Here is a 19,332-nt window from a genome sequence, read left to right as displayed (position 1 = left end):
CATGTCCCTAGGATCTATCGAGTTTAAAAAAATATCCAAATGACATATTTTACTTAAGAGGAAACAGTAGCGATCAACAGGTAGCGAAAACGCATTCCAAGATTGCGGCTGTAATTTTGAATATTTTTTCGAGATATGTGGCACACGTATTCGTAATATAATAAAGAATGGCGGTACAGAGCCCAATTTAAAAAATATATTAATATGTGGAAATTACTCTGTAATTAAATACAATATTAAAAAAACCAGCCTGTACCGCCACTAAGAAGAACAAAAAAATACACTTTCTTCAAATAAACTTTTTTATCCGATGCCTAGATTTTGTGTCATTTTGGAACTACTAAAATTTTTTATTTCATTAGTAGTTCCAAAATGACACAAAATCTAGGCATCTGATAAAAAAGTTTATTTGAAGAAAGTGTATTTTTTTGTTCTTCTTAATGGCGGTACAGACTCGTTTTTTTAATATTGTATTTATTTACAGAGTAATTTCCACATATTAATATATTTTTCAAATTGGTTTTTTACCGCCATTCTTTATTATATTACAAATACGTGTGCCAAATATCTCGAAAAAATATTCAAAATTACAGCCTCAATCTTAGAACGCGTTTTGGCTACCTGTTGATCGCTACTGTATCACCTTAAAAATAAATTCGATAAACCAATTCATCATTTATTGCCATCAAAAAATTTCAGTAGGTAGTATTTTTTAACACGTTTGTATAATACCTTTCATTTCCTAAGAATTATGTATTATTTAAAAATTACATAATGGAGATTCCTAATCGTATTTCGGTATTCACATTTCATACAAGAGTCTCAAAGTACTCAAGTATAAACAATTTTTAGATGATTTTGGGAATATCGATTTCAAGCAGATCACTTACCTTTTTATGTAAATATTCATGTGTTTCATAAAAGCTGATGTGACACTTTCGTCCAGTTCTTTATTAGTAAATAAAAGTTGAATTATGGTTGTTTGGGTTAATAATTACTTCGCATATTATTTATAATACATCTAGTAGGGGAGCAAAGTATGCTAAATGTGCAGTCACTCGAGCGCTTTGGGGACCTATTGGGTTGTGATTATTAGGTTCTAAAACCAAAAAAGTTGAGTAAAATTTTCCATTTTAGTGGGGACTTTCCATATTTTAATTTAATTTTCCATTTCCAACACCCGTTTTCTCCGATTATAGCGCCACCTATCCGTAATTAGAAAAAACGTTTCGAATAAAAGTTGCTTATTTTTACGCAAAGAATCCAAATCTGAAATAAAAAAAAAGAGTTCCTATTTAAGATTTTAAAGTAACCCTGCCCCTCGCCACCTCCGTGGGGGTCGTGTTTGGTACCATTCGATAGATTTCAGAAAAAATATTCAGAAATTGTAGTGTATTACCTATAAGAAGTTACCGTTAAGCCGGGTCCACACTATGTAACAAAACATGTTAAATAACAAAGTTTTGTAACTTGTTACAAAATTTTAAATAAACAAGTTTTAAAACACAGTGTTGTATAACATTTTTCTGGTTATATAGCATGTTTTATGTTATCCAACAGATGTCGGTAAACATCAAAGAAAGTTATAAAACCGAACCGCGACTGATCTACACCTAAAAACATGTTATTGAAACATTTCTCTGGCATAGTACCTACGCGAGCAGCAACCGTTGGAGTCATATCGCCTTGTTCATTCTGGAGTGATTGTGCTATATTTTTCTTTGCTCTGTTCACGTAGGGTTATTTACGCGATGAAATTGTCGAAAGAACTGACTACTCATTTAATTGAGCTATTTCGTAAGTAACGAGTATTATGGGATTGCTATGGGATGAGCTACATTTATTGATTTAAAAAACAAATAAAAAACACGATGAATAGACTGAAATAGAAGTGAAAATAGATACAGAAACTGTAGTTAAAACTAATGCACGTACGCCTATAACTCAAGCCAACAAAAGAAAAGCAGTACGCGGAACCTTAACAGCAAATCGGTGCAAATCAACTCTAAATTTGACATAAATACTATTCTCTACAGAGCAGAGTGTTCAGACATAAAACCTGTAACATTCACTTCATTCGCTACACAGATGCAGACTACTTCATCAGCTACTCAAACAGGCACTCAATCATACAATATATCTGAGCCTTTCTATTCCGTCCACTACACCTACATCCGCTACTTCTCCAGCTACACCAATTCAAACAGACAGTGACACTCAATCATGAACAGGTGAAGACGATAATACTGAGGAATTAAATTCTACAGAAATGTTATACTTCCTCTCTGAAACAATGAGTAAAAAGTTTAAAAAATATACTTTGCTAATAATATAACTGTTAATCTTTCTCTTACTGGAATTGCATCTCGAAATGTCTTTCCTGCCTATTTTATGGCCGATTTCATTTATAAGAAATTCAAAATCAGAACTTTCTATTCTTAAGAAGTTTTTAAAACTGCCATCACATTTAATGTCTCCTGTCGATGTGTCTATGTTATCTCTTTCCAGATCAGCTAAAAGAGCTGTACCACTACCTATATTTTGCTCGAGCTGCTAATGAAGGACACATCTAAAATATTAATTTAACACGCCGGTGTCGCCTCCACAATATTACACAAGCTGCTGTTGCTATGAAGAGATCCTCCATACTTATATGACGCAATTTTATATACTACCTAACCTACCAGCTATCCATCTAAAATGCTGCAAAATTTATGCGCATGTTGTTGTTTTGTTTTTTGTTATATAGTCTGGATACTCATGCTATATTATAACAAGTTACATAACAAAGTTGTACAACAAATTTGTTGTACAACTTTGTTATTAGCATGTTTTGTTACATAGTCTAGACCCGGCTTTAAAAGTTCCCCGTTTCAGGAAAAAATATTGTCTAAGAGCGATAGCCTAGTGACATAGTGGGTAGACCTCGGATCTCGGATTCGTAAAGCAGAGGTTTCGATTTCAAATCCGGGGTGTGGATCTCCGATTTTTTTATTTATTGTTACTGCATTCATGTCTGTAGACAATGTTGCAATCTATTATGAGCACAATAAAAAAATATAGTAATAAAATAATAAATAAATATTTCAAAAAAAAAACAAGAAAAAAAATACAATCACTGGAAGCGAAACTAAACAATACGGAAGAAATATAACCACTGGATTCGGAACTGGATATGGAACTGGATAATATTAGAAAACTGATATTATAATATGTAAGCACTACGAGCCTAGTAGGCCCATGGCTTGATGTACTATTCTTTTCCACTCCCTTTTGTCAGTCGCTTTTGTTTCCCAGTTCCTTAAGTTAATTCTTCTCATATCTTCTCTAACTCCATTACTCCATCGTGACCTCGGTCTTCCTCTTCGTCTTTTCCCTGCCAATGCACTAGATAGTACCATTCTGGGAATTCTAGATGGAATCATCCTCTGCACATGGCCCAACCATCTAAGTCTTTGCGCCTTAATTACTGCTAGTATGTTAGGATCTTGATAGAGCTCAGTTAGTTCCTTATTTGTTCTTCTTACCCATTGTCCATTTAAGTTTTTCCCACCGAAGATTTTGCGCAGTATTTTCCTCTCCCAAACTAATAACAACTCTTGATGTTTTTTTGTTGTGACCCATGTTTCAGAAGCATACGTTACTATCGGCCTTATTACGGTCTTGTAAGTTCTTAGTTTTGCTCTTAGTGATATATGTTTACTTCTTAACAACCCATTAAAAGCAAATATAGCGCGGTTGCCCGACATAATTCTCTTTTGTATTTTTTCTTCACAGTTAGGATCTCTTGTGAAGACAGTTCCTAAGTACTCAAATCTCTCAACTTCTTCGAATTTATACTGTGTTCCCTTCGCTGTTGTCATTGTTATGTATTGCCCCCGAACGAATTGCTTATTTGTCCATTCCATATACTTTTTTTTTACTTCATTTATATACAATCCTTTGGTTGCTGCCCTCTCCTCGAGTTTCATGAGTGTTTCTATAAGTTCTATTTTGCTCCTAGCCAAGATTACCAAATCGTCTGCGAATGCCAAGCACTGATGTTTTTTGTGGTAGATCAGACCTGTTCTATTAATGTTTGCTTCCTGTATAACCTTTTCTAGTAATATGCTAAACATTATAGACGATAATGGATCACCCTGTCGCAGTCCTTGTTTGACCTCAAAGCTTTCTGTTATAGTATTGTTTATCTTACTTTATCATACTGATATATCATACTGATATTGTTTAAAAACACTAATAATATTGATATAAAATGTTAATCAATTTTATTTATTGTTATAAGAATCAAAGGTAAATATGATTAGGCGAATGAAGCCTTAGGTTTCGCAGTCAATATCCCAACCACACACACATGTTGCAATCTATTTCAATACGGTTTATAGTACAAACTATACATTTAATATCAAAATAGTGGGATATATTTTTTTAGTTGAGGACACTTGGTCACATTGCATTGTTTCAGGATAAGGTGAAATATCTTCAATAAATGGAAAAAAGCATGTATGTCATATATTATAATACTTTCTATACTCTTAATATGTAGTCTCGTATAAATTTGTAGTGACATGATTTTAAGTATAAGAACAAGAAGTTTGCAACAATTTTCAGAGAAAATAGAAAACTAAAACTATTTTAAAATGATTATTCGAAATAAAACATATGCACATATTCACTGTATTTGCCATCTAGTGGAATAACTGTAAAATTAAGTCAGTAAAAAAGGTACATTAAGTTTAATTAAATTAAGTAAATCATCTTGTATACTAAAATTAAGGTTGGAAAATTGTCGTTTCAAAATGAAAATCGACAGGGGCAACAGTACCTATACTAAAATACACTCTGTATAGATAATTATGTCAATGTTAATAATACTGGATAGAGAATTGAATATCTTTTCAAATGAGCTAGCACACGCCCCTCTTCCCTATTTAAAAATAAGGGGTGGGGGAAATGGAAGGGAAGGGGTTGACAAATGACAGATATGTATGTACCGTAAAAACTGTGTTCCCCTTAGATCAAAAGTCGGGCTTTTATATTTATATGTTAAGTTCAATACAAATTTCACATAACTGAACTATCACTGTATCCTCCATTTTGATTATTATTGTTCTCAACTAACGCTATTTTCAAAATTCTTGCTTTCCTATCCATCTTTAACGTAAATTATTAAAAAATATAAAACTATTTCTTTATTAACGCTAGTCTCCGATAAGGCTACCGTGATTTAATGCTGAGGTACTAAAATGTTATAAAATTAACAAACAGTACGAGCAAGAACAAAGAGTCCACATCCTTCTTATAACTACAAGTGACTGAAACATCGAAACAATAATAATTCTTATTGTGTTATACAGAAAAAGGCAGTAGAAACGATTAATCTCATATTTATCGACAACACTGTATGGTCCTCACTTGATGAGCTGTAAGGAAATATACACGTGAAGTTGTCCTCACTTTGTGCGCATAACGAAAAAGTATATACAGTCTCACTTTAATAGCTGCGTATAATGGCCTCACTTGGGTGGCAATATACTTGAACAATACGGGGCACATATACGTAATTTTTTTTGTGTATACTCGTCATTTTTTAATTGCTATTTACTTGTCAAGGTCACTATGAAGAGTTGAAACGATTATGTCTACGTTTTCTACCGGTCCTCACTAAGTGCGCGTAATGTCAGGACCTCACTTTGATATCTGTGCATAAATATATATATATATATATATATATATATATATATATATATATATATATATATATATATGTCTTCATATCAAGGCGAGATCCGTTTGTATCATAAGCTATACAAGATGAGATCCGTTTTGCAAGGCGAGATCCGATTTTGGATCTCACCTTGTATTCACGTGTATATAGTGACATCTCGATGTAACAATGGTTAGGGTACAAGGAAATCGATTTTTGTCTGGACCTCATTTTGCACCCCTTTTGGTGAATTTTATATTGCAGTGGTTCCACTAAATCCGCTGTAGAGGGCAGCGCGCGCGATCCGTTGTGTATATGGTAAATATATATTTTGCAGACAACTCGAGATCCGGTAAATTTGGAAACATCGCAAATGAATTTCACGGTCAGCTCTCTCACTCGGCTTATGTCTAGCTTGAATAAGAATGTTTACATTATTTAAGGGCTCTGTCCAGAAAGGCGATTGTCAAATATCTCGAGAATTAGACGGCATATCGAAAAAACTTTGGAATGCTTTTTGAATGGTTTTTCAAAATCTATATACTTACGCAATAGCAGGGTTCTTATTCTGCCTGCGAAAGCGGTGGGTGTAGCAACTTTGAATTTTCAACTGAAACACTTTATTTTTAAATAGTTGAAATTTAGAATTAAAAATACACAACTTTTGTTTGAATCGATAATAGCTTCTTTAATCCAGTCGGAAGAGCTTCAAAATCGTCGTTTTGATGACATTTTTAGGGTTTAGGGGTACCTCAGGTAGTTAGCTTAAAACGTAAGAAATAAATTTGAATAGTTAATGTTTATTGATAAACAAAGCTCCAATTCTATTTTACTTCAACTCATTTTAAGGCTATTTCAATAAACTAATCGGTTCTTTTTTCAGTTTTTTGGTAAAACATTGTAACTTATAGACGAAAATTCTTAAAATCGGCTATTTTTCATTTAAATTGTCAATAAATAATTAAATTGAGAAAAAATTGGTCAGATTTACATAAATTTTGTTATTCCGTCCATATAGAAACTAAAACAATTGTTACGTAGTTACACTGAGTGTCATAAAAACCGTGTATTTTTACTCATTTCTTTGAGCTATTTCACGTAATATCGAGATATAAGTTGTATTTTTTACATAAGTTATATTAACGTTAAACTGACTTAATTTATAGTTTTATAAGCAACAATTAAGTATAGCGAAATTTATAAAACCTTGTTTAAATTGTTTTACATGCTCTATAATGCGGTTATCTTAAATTTTGTTTTGAATGTTTTTCTTCTTACTGGTAGACAAAAAATGCAAAATGTGCATTTTTGACATCAAATTGTTGATAACCAACATAGTTACTACTCAAAATATTAAAAAAACTAACCGTCGGTATAACAGGTTGCCTGGAAACCAGATGCAGAACAGTACCATAAATGTTTTAGACTTTTTAGCACTTTCTTTAAGTGAAATTTAAAATCATTTACCACCCATGTACACTCATTACGGAATCTGTTACAAGAATTTCAGCGATTTCAGCCATTTTTTCAAAATTTATTTGGATTTTCTCTAGTTATCCTTCCAAAAGACAATACATAAATGGTGAATACCTTTTACACCAACTTCAAGGAGGGTAATTTATACAGGTACATACCTGGAATTATTATATGGACCGTTCACTCTTGTTAGAGTATAGTTCCCTCAAATATGAGCTCTTTTAATCCATTTCACGCGGTAAATTAGTCCGCTTTTCCTTTAGGTCTTAGTTCATAGGTTGTGATGTTTTTTTGCCCTCTCTACTATCTTCTTCCACTCTCTCCGGTCCTGAATCTTTTCTCTCCAGTTTGCAATTTCCATCTTTGATATATCGTCTAGCAGTTGATCTTCCCATCTAATTTTTGGTCTTCCTCTTGGTCTATTTTTTACTGGTTTCCAGTTCATTATCTTCCTGATCAGTTCTTCTACCCCTCTTCTTTGTGTGTGCCCAAACCATCTGAGGCTTTGTGCTTTAATGAATTTTACTATATCTTCTCCTTTATTTATATTTATTATTTCATGGTTCATCAGCTTTCAATATTCCCCTGTTTCTGTCTTTACTGGGCCATGTATCCTTATAATTTTTCTCTCAATTATTTTTAACTTTTCTTCGTCTTTTTTCGTAAGGCACATTACTTCTGCTCCATAGGCTATCACTGATCTGATTGCTGCTGTGTATATTTTTGATTTTGTTTTTTTTTGCTCAGGTTTTTGTCCTTGAGTAGTTGGTGATATTTCCAATATACTCTATTACCTGCTTTAATTCTGTCGTTTATCTCTATAGTCCTTCCGTTTTTGCCGTCCACCATCACCCCCAGGTATTTGAAGCAATCTACTCTCTGGAATGTATTTTCACCTATCTTTATTTCTGCTATTCTGTTTACATTGTCTCGTGTGCTTATAAGATATTTTGTTTTATTCTGATTGATTATTAGTCCTCTCGTCTTTGCTTCTCTTACCAGGGTTAAAAGTGCCTCTTCTAGTCTTTTTTTATCTCGTGCTACCAGTCCCAGTTCATCTGCATATCCTATGATCTGTGTTGAGCTTTGAATAATTGTCTTTTTCAGCCCTGTGTCCCTAATTACTCCTTCTAGAGCGATATTAAATAGTGTCGTTTGTTGTTGACAGACTGTCTCCTTGTCTTACTTCAAGTTCTATTTTGATGTCATTTGTATCGCCCTCATTTGTTTTAACTTTTGCTGTTGAGTCTTTTATTGTCATTCTAGTTAGTCTTATTAATTTTGCCGATATCTCCATTTTTTTCATTTCTTTTAATAATTGTTGTCTGTATATGCTGTTGAAGGCCTGTTGGAAGTCGATGAATAGTATGTGTAGCTTTTTTCAATTGTTTGTGTCAGTACGTGTATTGCATCTATTGTTGATCTTCCTTTGATCTATTGTTCTAAAACCCTGTTGATATGGTGCTATAATTTTTTCTGTGTATTGATTTAGTCGGTTTCTTATAATTGTGGTCAATATCTTATACGTTGTATTTAGTAGCATAATTGGTCTGTAGTTGCAGTACTTAGTTGGATCCCCTTTCTTAAAGATTGGTGCGATGTGTCCGTTTTTCCATTCTATGGGCATGCTTTCGTCCTTCCAAATTGTAACCATTAACTTGTGCATTCGCTTCGTGAGCTCCTCTCCGCCGTTGATGATCAGTTCGTTGTTGATTTCATCTGGGCCTGGCGTTTTGTTTACTTTTAGTTGTTTTAATACCTCCATGAATTCCTAATAAGTAAGTGCTACTTCCTCTTCATCTCTGTTATCTCTTATATCCTCATCCTCTGAATATGCCTGATTGTCGTTTTTGTATAGGTCCGTGAAATGTTTTTCCCAATCTTTTTTGTTTATTTTTGTGACAGATTTTTTGGTACTGTGTTGTTGTTTTATCTATTCGAACAATTTCTTGTTGTCTTTATTATTCGTTTCTAATTCTTGCATTTGTTCAGAGATCCATGTGTTCTTCTTTCTTCTATAGAGTTTCAATGCTTCTTGTTTTTCTTTTCTATATTGGTCCAGTTGTTCCTGTTCGGCACTTTGTAGCCATTGGTTTCTTGCGAGGTGCTTCAGTTGACTTTTTTGGTGACATTCCTCATCAAACCATTCTTTCGATTCTTTGTTTTTTTGGAATCCTATTATTTGTTCTGCTGTCTCTATTATGCTGTTCTTTATGTTTTTCCATTATCCTTCTATTTCTATGTTCTCGTACTGACCCAATTTCTGTTCCAGTTGTTCTGTATATTGTTGCTTTGTTTCTTGCGTTTTCAGATTGGCTATATTCCATTTCCTCCTTTTTCCTTCCTTATGATTATTTGCTTTGATTATTTTCATCTTAAGTTTTGCTATCAACAATATGTGGTCAGTGCCTCCATTTGCCCCTCTATATGACCTTACGTCTTGTACTATTTGTGTACACTTTTTCGAAATTAGAGTATGATTTATTTGGTTTCCATCCATTCTTCCTGGTATCATCCATGGTATTTTGTTTTCTTTTTTATGTTTATGCCCAGTACTAACTATATATGTATTTGTTGCTGCTGCTAGGTTGCAGATTTCTCCTCCATTATCATTCGTAGTTTCATGAATGGTTTCTTTGCCAGCTACATCACGATTATAATCCTTCTTTCCGATCTTTGCATTGAAATCACCCAATATTATTAATATGTCATTCCTCGGAATATTTTCACAGGTTTCTTCCAGGATGTCTTAGAATTCTGTTTTATCTTCTTGGTCTGCTTCTTCGGTGGGTGCATAGCAATTGACTATCGAGATGTGGGCTTGTTTATTTTCTTATGTAAGATATCCTTTCATTAACTGCTTTGAATTGTATCAGTTTTTCCCTCATTTTTTTGTTCACCATAAATGCCGTACCATTCGTTCCCTGTTTGTTTTCTCCCGAATAATACATGCTAAAGTTTTTCTTCTCAATTTTTCCTTCTTTCTTCCATCGTATTTCCTATACGGCTAGGATTTCTAGTTGGTATTTTTTCATTTCAAGAGCTATTTCTTGCATCTTACCTGCTGCCAGCATGGTTCTAATATTCCAAGAGCCCATTCTAATGGGTTTTGTTCTTTTCTTCTTATTAAGATTATTTCTTTATTTTGTGTGCGTTATTTTGTTTTCGTTAACCGTTTGCATTTCCGAGTCTTTTTTTGCCATGTCATTATCATATTTCAGCCGCTGTTCTTCGTTTATTAGTTTTTTGAATTTTCTATCAGCTGTTCTCTCTCTTCGTCCCATATCTAGATTTTGCCATTCACTATTAATTTCTTGTAGCCGATTTTCGTTTGCTTACCTTTGCTTCTTTCGTCCTTTGCTATTTTAGTTATTTCCTTTTGTATTTCTTTTTCTTTCGATGTCCAATCGTTGTTTATATAGATACGATCTTTATGCTGTTTTAGTTTACGTTTCTTGTTTAGGATTTCCATTTTATCCGTGAGGGCTTCTGTTTCTATTGCGCATACTGTTTCTCCTATTTTTTTGCACTTCTTAGTTTTATTTGTATTTGCAACTCTTGGGCTCTGAAATTTTCCATTTCTTCTTTTAATTTCTTATAATCATTTGTTTCTACTTTCAACCCAGTTACGATCAAGCTTTTCTTTTTGCTAAATTTCTCCAGTTGCTCCATTCATTCATGTAGCCGTTTTACTTATTTTTTTAGTTTTTGTTTCTCTGCTTTTACACCCATTAACTCTTTATTGGTTTGTTGTTATTCTTTCCTTATTTGTTTTATTTCCTGAAGCATTTCATCGTTTTTATTCATTAGCTCTTTCATTATTGTAATCATAACATTTTCCATGTCTTCCTTGTTTTCGTTGCCTGCTTTGCTTGGTGACCGTTTTTTAATTTTACTTCTATTAAAACAATCATCCAAGTTTTCTCTTTTGCGTTTCGTTTCATCATCGGTTTAATTTTTTGTGACATTTTTTCCATTTTCTAGGTGTGCAGCGCTAAATACCTGGAATACCGATATTAGATTATCAACAATACTTAAAAAATGAAAGTTACCAATTCACCGGTAGTTAATGCGTTATTTAAAAATTACCTGCGCACCAGAGTTGCCAGTTGGTCTGTAATTAGGATGGGGATTAAAATAGATACGAATTCACCGGGACCCGGAAATATGCACACCCTGATATTCTAGTTACGTAAGCTCGTCCGATTGGCGCATGACGTTAACAACAGAGTAAAGCATAGTCCCGTCTATGCGTTCGTAATACGAACGCGAATGAAATTTGAGAATAGTACAAATGAATGAATTATGACTAAAAGAAACTAAGTGATTTTTATAGTTTAGAGGAAAATTATTAAATTATTTACTTTTATTTAAATTGATTTTCAGCTATTTGTAAAGTTCCCAGTTTCTTGATTATATTGGTATCCGGAAAATAAAAATATTCATATAATCGATATCTACTAAAATTATTATATTTCGTTAGTTGGTAAAAATTGATTAGTGGCCTACACATTAGTAAATATAATTTTTACCAAGGGGAAGAAAAGCCTCAAAATAAAACCATAAATTTAATGGATTGATAAAAAAACAAAATTTTTTACTTTTTAAATAATGTATTTCATCAGATTTAAGTAAGAGGCTTGGAAAAGACAAAAATAAGTTTTACAGTTTTCATGCCATGCACTTTATTTAAATTTTGTGCATGTGAAATAGACGTACATACAGCAACTATGTAGCAGTTTTCATAATTTTTCTTTTACGCAATGTCAGGTTGTTAAGAGACTTGTTTAATTCTTTAATTCGGAAGTACATCCGAGACCTAAAAAATAACTTGTTCGCTTTGTTAGAACAGTCTACAGTTGCACTTTTGGACATAAGGTTATCTAAATAATTTTTAGTTACCAAAATAAAATCACCATTCATGTGGAAGGAAAAATTGTCTCCAGTTACTTAATATATGACAAGAGAGTGACTGATGGTTTACATAAACCACACTTACTCAAATGATCAACCCACGTGTACGTTGAAACATCTTCGGATTGAATACTGGAGTCCTTCAATTTATGGCAGATATAACCAGACAAATTCTCCAAACCATCATACTCGAGGTCACTAATGTTTTTTCATTCTAACTCTCATTGAAAACTTGAAAATCCACAACTGTTTCGTTGTTAGAATCCAGCCTTTGGATCAATTGTCCAGAAATTGGTAAATCTGGGATGTCGTCTGTTTAAACGTTCGAAAATTCGTTCCGTTGTCTCTCCTACCCGTATATAACTTTTATAAAATAAAATAAAGCTTTTTGTTAACACTTTAAAAAATTTTAATGGGTTTTCCCCGAAAAGAGCTTCATTTTATGGTATTATATATCACGTTAAAATATTTGATTTGGAATTTGAAGGATAAGATCGTCTTTTTATGAGCTACAAATTTACTTTTACTGGTTCTATAGACTAAGAATATACCATTTTTTCGTTTTTTTTATATGCTACATTTTTTCCAAGAATATTTTTTCGATAAAATACTTACTTTTTGAGTATTTGCGAAAAACCGCCGAAAAACGTGTTTTTTTTTGTTGAAAAGTAAATATTTTTAGTCGCAAGTGACTCTAGTACCTACTACTAAATTAACCTAGTACCTAAGTTAAAAAAACTCTATAGAACAAAAGTTGCTTAAACTTAGTCAGATCTGTTTCCGGACTTATTTTAAACGTATATTTTTTCACCCTCCAAGTAAAAGCAATCAACGGCACAAATTCAACTTTGAAGTGGGGGATGGGTAGAATCTAAATCCAAATTTTCATGCAATTAGGAGTTGACCCTGAAAATTATGTGTGTTTCTTTTTATCTTTTAAATCATTTTACTTAAAATCATTTTTAACTATCAAATAATAATTACATATTGAGTTATTTTATTTTTTAAACTTTAATAATATTTATAAAAAATTTTGCTTTCTTGTAATGTATTTTTAAAACAAGCAATCATTTAAATAATTATTTTGTAACAATTTGTATTATTTAAGAATATAATAATTACATTTTGGTTTCGTAGTAAGTGTTTTTTAAGAATATTAATGTATAGTTTTAAAATATTGTATTGCAAATAATTATCATTATTAAATGGTTATTATTTGTCAAGTATTCTTTTTCTTTTTTCACACCCTTATGTATGTAATAAAACTAAGGGACTTTCTGAAAGGTCAATCGTAGACTTTAAAGACACAAAAGAAGCGATACTTAAAAGTTACGCCCATTATATATCTTTATATCGTGGGAAATATACAATACAACACGAGCTCCAACCGCCCGACTAATACTCTTTAGAGCTGGCATCAGTGTGTGATCTCGCGTTGAACGGTAAATATCTAAAATTTCGTATATAAGTCCTCCCCTTTACTTTTCAGCGACGGATCTCGTTTCGCTGTAAATTTATCAGAAAAATTTAAGTACAAAAATCTTTTCCCCTCTAAGTGTGCCATGATTAATATGTTAATTATAAAGATACTTATGAACAATATACTCCAATAATTAATTTCCTATTGGTGGATCTCGGGTTGTCCTCGATTTAGTCGGATCTCGCCTTGGTATGAAGACGTATATATATATATATATATATATATATATATATATATATATATATATATATATATATATATATATATATATATATTATTTAGAGTAATCGTATTTTAGTAGATCAGTCAAGGTTTAAAATGGCACTTTTTGAATTTTGGTCCGATCATTTTTTGCTTCGGAAATTACAATATAAGTCTAAAATTTGAAAAATGAAAAATGTGCTATAACTTTTGCGAAAATGGCCTTAAGACTTTCATATTGCAAGAAAAGTTGAGTCATATATTCCATATAATGCACAAAAATTTTTAAGACGATTCGTCAATTAGTTTAAATTTTATTCAATTTGTTTATCGCGAAGAACTTTTTTTCGCAATGTTATTGTTCAGAAAATAATAACGACATAGCAATTCTGTGGAAACCACATGCAATAAGAATAGTTATATTTTCAAATTGTTGAAAAAAATCATTATAATAATAATAATAATAGAGTTTATTTGTAGCAACCTAGTACATAATAAATAAACCCAATTCTCACTGAAGTTGTTAGTCACGTGGACTACAACTTGTGCGTGAGGGTTAAATTTAGATTATAAAAACAACATGAATTTATCTTAAAGTTTACAAAAAGGAATCGAATATAGTCTTGTTCATTCTTGTTCGCTCATCTGTCTTTAAATTTGAGCTCCTCTATTCACTAATTCAGTTAACGTTAAATTTTGTTTATCGGACCTACAAAAATCTCTAATACAATTCAACAAAGGATTGTGAAAACTTCCGATGGGATTCTTCTGGCGGGACTTCGTTTTCTATGAGAATTTTCATAATATTTTGTAGGTGTTTTATCCATTTTCACCATAATTTTTACAATTTAAATATTTAGAAGTGACATTTGAAATTAAAAAGTCGTTTTTATCACTCCGAAAAAAGTTTAGTAAAATAGAGTCATTTTTGGCTTAAAAACAATTTGAATAGCTTTGTTAATGTTGGCTATAGAGTAAATCTACTTTAGGATTTCAAAAGCTGGTATATTTACACGAATTTTCAGAAAAAAAATTTTTGTCTAGGTTAGGCTCAAAGTTAGCCACTTTCATTATTTAATTCGCAGTTACTTCTATATACATCAAATTCTCTTGTAACAGTGTTAGTTACCATACTACTCCGAAACGACTTGGCCGATTTTTATGAAATTTCACACGTTTATCCTATAGGACGGAGAAGAGGTTTTATTCTATTTTTTATACCCATAAGTTATAAGGGGGGTTACACCCCTGACATTTTTTTTATTTTTTTGGATAAAATTGTCTACCTTAATTCTATATGATGTAGAATTAAAAAATACATACAGCCCTTAATTTTCACTCTTTTATCACCAACCCCTATTTGTTCATATATACATATATATATATATATATATATATATATATATATATATATATATATATATATATATATATATATATATATATATATATATATATATATATGCTTTCTGTTGTTTTCCGGGTTTGACTCCGCGTTGAATAATTTTGGTTTTGATAAAAACCATTATTTTGACGACGTTTCGGCAAGATCTCACTTGCCATTGTCAAGTCAGGTAGTTCCGCTTCTCGCTGCTGCTTGAAGTAAACTAAATTTTTACTCACGATACCGTCGCTTATGTAGTTGATCCTGATGCTGCTTGCCCTGCGCGAACTCTGGCTCTTGTTATTGGTCCGGTGTAGGTTGCAGTCGTCGGCGGGATGTTACGCGTGGATGTTGCGGCCTGATTTATTTTGGTCTTTTTCTTCAATACCGTTTTCCAAGTTGTAGGAAGCCGTTGCGCATCATCTCTTTGGTTTAAGCCGTTGGGATTTCTTTCAATTTCTATCGATTCTCTGATTTCCCGTTTTCTTTTTATTTCGATGTTAGCTAACATCGTTGTTTGGTTCAGGTTTATTGTGTGTCCTGTATTTGCGACATGTTGAGCCAGGGATGACGTGGTTTCTCCCCTTTCGATGGCATTTCGGTGTTCTTCTCGTCTTACCTGGATTCTTCGGTTGGTCTGTCCAATGTACGACTTTCCACAATCCCCACATGGAATCTCGTATACACCTTGGCTTTCTAACGATATTTTGGTCTTTGGTGTTGGTAAAATAGTTGAGATCTTTCTGTCCGTATTAAATATCGTTTCTATGTTGTGTTTTCTCAGCACTCTCCCTATTTTCTCTGTCGTACCCTTCACATATGGCAGAATGGTTTTGCCGATCGGCTTATTGCCTTCTGTAGGGTCCTTATCTCTTCTTCGAGCATTTTGAGCTTTTTCGATGTTGTATGTTGAGAAGCCGTTTTTTCTTAACGCCGTTTTCACGTTATGCATTTCTTCATTTTGATGTTCTTGGTCTGTCAGTCTTTCGGATCTTGTAATCAAGGTTTTGATGACTGAATGCAATTGTGCAGGATGGTGGTGTGAAGCAGCATTTAGATATCTATCGGTATGTGTCGGTTTCCGATACACTGTATGGCCTATGTGTCCGTCTTGTTTCTTTATTATTAACACATCTAAGAATGGAATTTGATCGTTTTCTTCCAGTTCCATGGTAAACTGAATTTTATGGTGGATATTGTTGATGTGTTCTAAAAAAGCCTTTAGTTTTTCTTCTCCGTGGGTCGCTTCTATAAAAGCTGGCGGTTCCAATCCTCGGCATCTCAGTCCGCAGTCGTCCTCCGGCCTGCACGGGCTTGCCCGTCAGCCTGGGGCGCTGCACCTACCTTCCCCGACTCTGTGGTCTGGGGTCACTCTACAGAAAGCAGTTGTTTTTATTTCTTAGCAGTAGTGTTCTCTTTTAGGGTTCAATTTCAAAATGTAAGAAAGCAATAGCTTTGGCCTGGTTCTTTTCAGAACCAGCCAAAGTCTCTAGAAGCAGCGTAGCAGTGTTTTATTTTTAGGTATAATTATTTTAATGTAAGAAACGACACTGAGTTCTTGTCAGAATTCAGTGTCCCCCTTTGCACTCGCCTTTGTCAAGGCCTGGTGCATTTTCCCATTGCCTTAGCCCTGGAGGGCTGAGGCGTAGCTGATGACCAGCGAAGCCGTGCCATATTTTGAAAATGGACGAGGATACGGATAGGCCGGGGGTGAATTGAGTAGCTCCTTGTATGGAATAAGTTAGAGACCCAGACTTTTGCCTAACTTATTCCCCCTATCCGTAACATGGCGCCTAACTAGTGGATCAACCCTCCCACCCGACCCTTGAGATTGAGAGTCACACCAAGCCACCCGGCTGAGTTCACCTGGAGGTGGACTCAAAGATGACAGCGGGGAGGCCATGTTAGAGTGCCTGGTAGGCCAACATTCCGCCTCATCAATGGATCCTGCGGGAACCAGATGTCTTCGGTGTGCCAGGTCGCCGACGAGCCGGACTTCGCCCGAAGCCGGACGTCCCCCAGAAGCCAACGAGAGTCCTCGGAGTAGCCGTTGAGTCATATTTCCTGGCCAGGCGCCGGTCACACAGCACCAAATGCCGCAGGCAGGACTCACCTACAACAACCCGTTGGAACATGGTAGATGGGAGAACAGAGGACCTAGGAGGAGCCGAACTTCGAGGGAGCTGGTACATTGACGGAGGATGGTTTGCGTAGGAGCAAGAGATGACGTTCAGACCAACGACGACCCCAGAAAGCTGTCTCATGTGAGTTTGTGTGAATTTCAAAGACTTTTTTTAATTGTATTTTCTCTTTTACGTTTTTTACATGTATTTTAAAATTATTTTCGACTTAATAAATTTTATTCCAGCCACAGAGTCTCCAAAGGAGGGGGGATGTCATCGCAGCTCACGCTCGCGATGTGCATCGCCCCGCCTTCTCTCCTCTGACGCTAGTCAGAGGCTCCACCCGTCGAGACATTGGAATTCCCAGCTTGCCGCACGCGTCACAGCGACGCTTCTATAAAAGCTGGCGGTTCCAATCCTCGGCACATTCTCGATTCGGACGTCGAGTAGTAAGGTCACTGCTTGCACACCCTACTCATAACGACGAACAGCGAGAAGTTTGAGAGCATCAATTGCTGAAGATTGCAGAGCACGGTTAGCCCCAAGGAATTAGTTTGGACCCACCGAAAAACCAACGACGCTTGGCCGTGTAAACAAAAGGTAGACGGATAGTGGGGTTTCAGAGGAATACTCTGGCCCCGGGCTCGAGTGCAATACACTCGCCCCGAACTCTACCCAGCGTTCACGCACGGCTGCAAGAACAAGTGCCAGTACGGGGAACAAACTAATTTTGAAAAAGGGTTTCAACGAGGGACCAAATAGCAGCAGGGTAAACTGCACAATTTCACAGGTAGTATAGTCACTGTCAAATATCGGAAAGGCTAGGAGGGATAGGACAAGCCATCTTTATCCCTGGGGTTTACCCCCCAGAACACCCTGAGGCTGGGGTGCCCTCCTACTCGCTGAACCGACATCCAAACCAAGCACGACATGTCTATCCGAGATAGATCATCCGATTCCACCCGGTCGCTCCGTTCACGGACGACCAAGGAAAATGTCGAAACGTCCAACCAATACTCTAGCCTTAAGGAAGAAGGCAAAAAACCACCCCCTAACGAATACAATCGCTCTCAGGCGGAGATGGATCTGGCTAAAGAAAATGCAGACCTGGCTATGGCACAGGCGAGGTTTAGGCAGAGCTATCGTCGCATGAGAGCGGAAGACCCCGAGAACCCCATGCTGTTGAAGTACGATACTGAGTACCGTGAGCTTCAGGCAGCAAGGGAATACATCAAGCAAGGCGCAACTCCAAAGGTAAAATCTAAACAATCATCCGAAACGTCAAATCAACGATCCAAATCAGCATCATCTTCTCACCGCTCAAAATCACAACATCGCACTTCTTCACGTCCCAAAACTTCTTCTCACACACAATCATCTCAAACATCAAACCAAACTTCTAAACAAACATCTACTCAATCTTCTTCTCAAACATCACAACAAACAGCCACAAACCAAGCCCAACAATCAAATCAAACTCCAAACAATGCTCAAAACAATTCGTCTGACTTCGTCTTCCAAAGAAGACAACGCAAATCATATGCCAACGCTGCCGCAGCAAGCACCCGCCCACGCAATCCCAACGTAGTCAACTCCATGAACAACCCTAAGATCTACGAATATTTAATTAAGGACCTTCCAACGGACCTTTGCGTGCAACGAACATTCTATCGTCAACTGAACGCCACCCCCCTTCTAAATAATAAAATCCACTCTATGAAAGTCCTTTCCCACGGTATCGCTCACATGCGATTATTCAATTCACTAAATGCAGAGGAAATCGAAACCACTATCCGTAAAGCCACAGGCCAGACAATGATTACGGTCACAAGCCGTACCAGGAATCAATCCAATTCCAACAACTCTCCGACATACCTCCTCTGCATTACCGGCGTCGAAACCGACTACTCCGAGGATGAGATCACCGCTTTGCTCACCGAACAGGACTTCCCAGTCGTCAGACTGTGGCGAGTAAAATCCCACAGGCTTGGGCGAGACTCTTTGGTGGTCAAGGTGGTGACCAATTCCCAGGAAAAATATACACAAG

Source organism: Diabrotica virgifera, chromosome 6, assembly GCF_917563875.1.
Source record: "Diabrotica virgifera virgifera chromosome 6, PGI_DIABVI_V3a".
Taxonomy (NCBI): domain Eukaryota; kingdom Metazoa; phylum Arthropoda; class Insecta; order Coleoptera; family Chrysomelidae; genus Diabrotica; species Diabrotica virgifera.
This window is presented reverse-complemented; position numbering follows the sequence as displayed.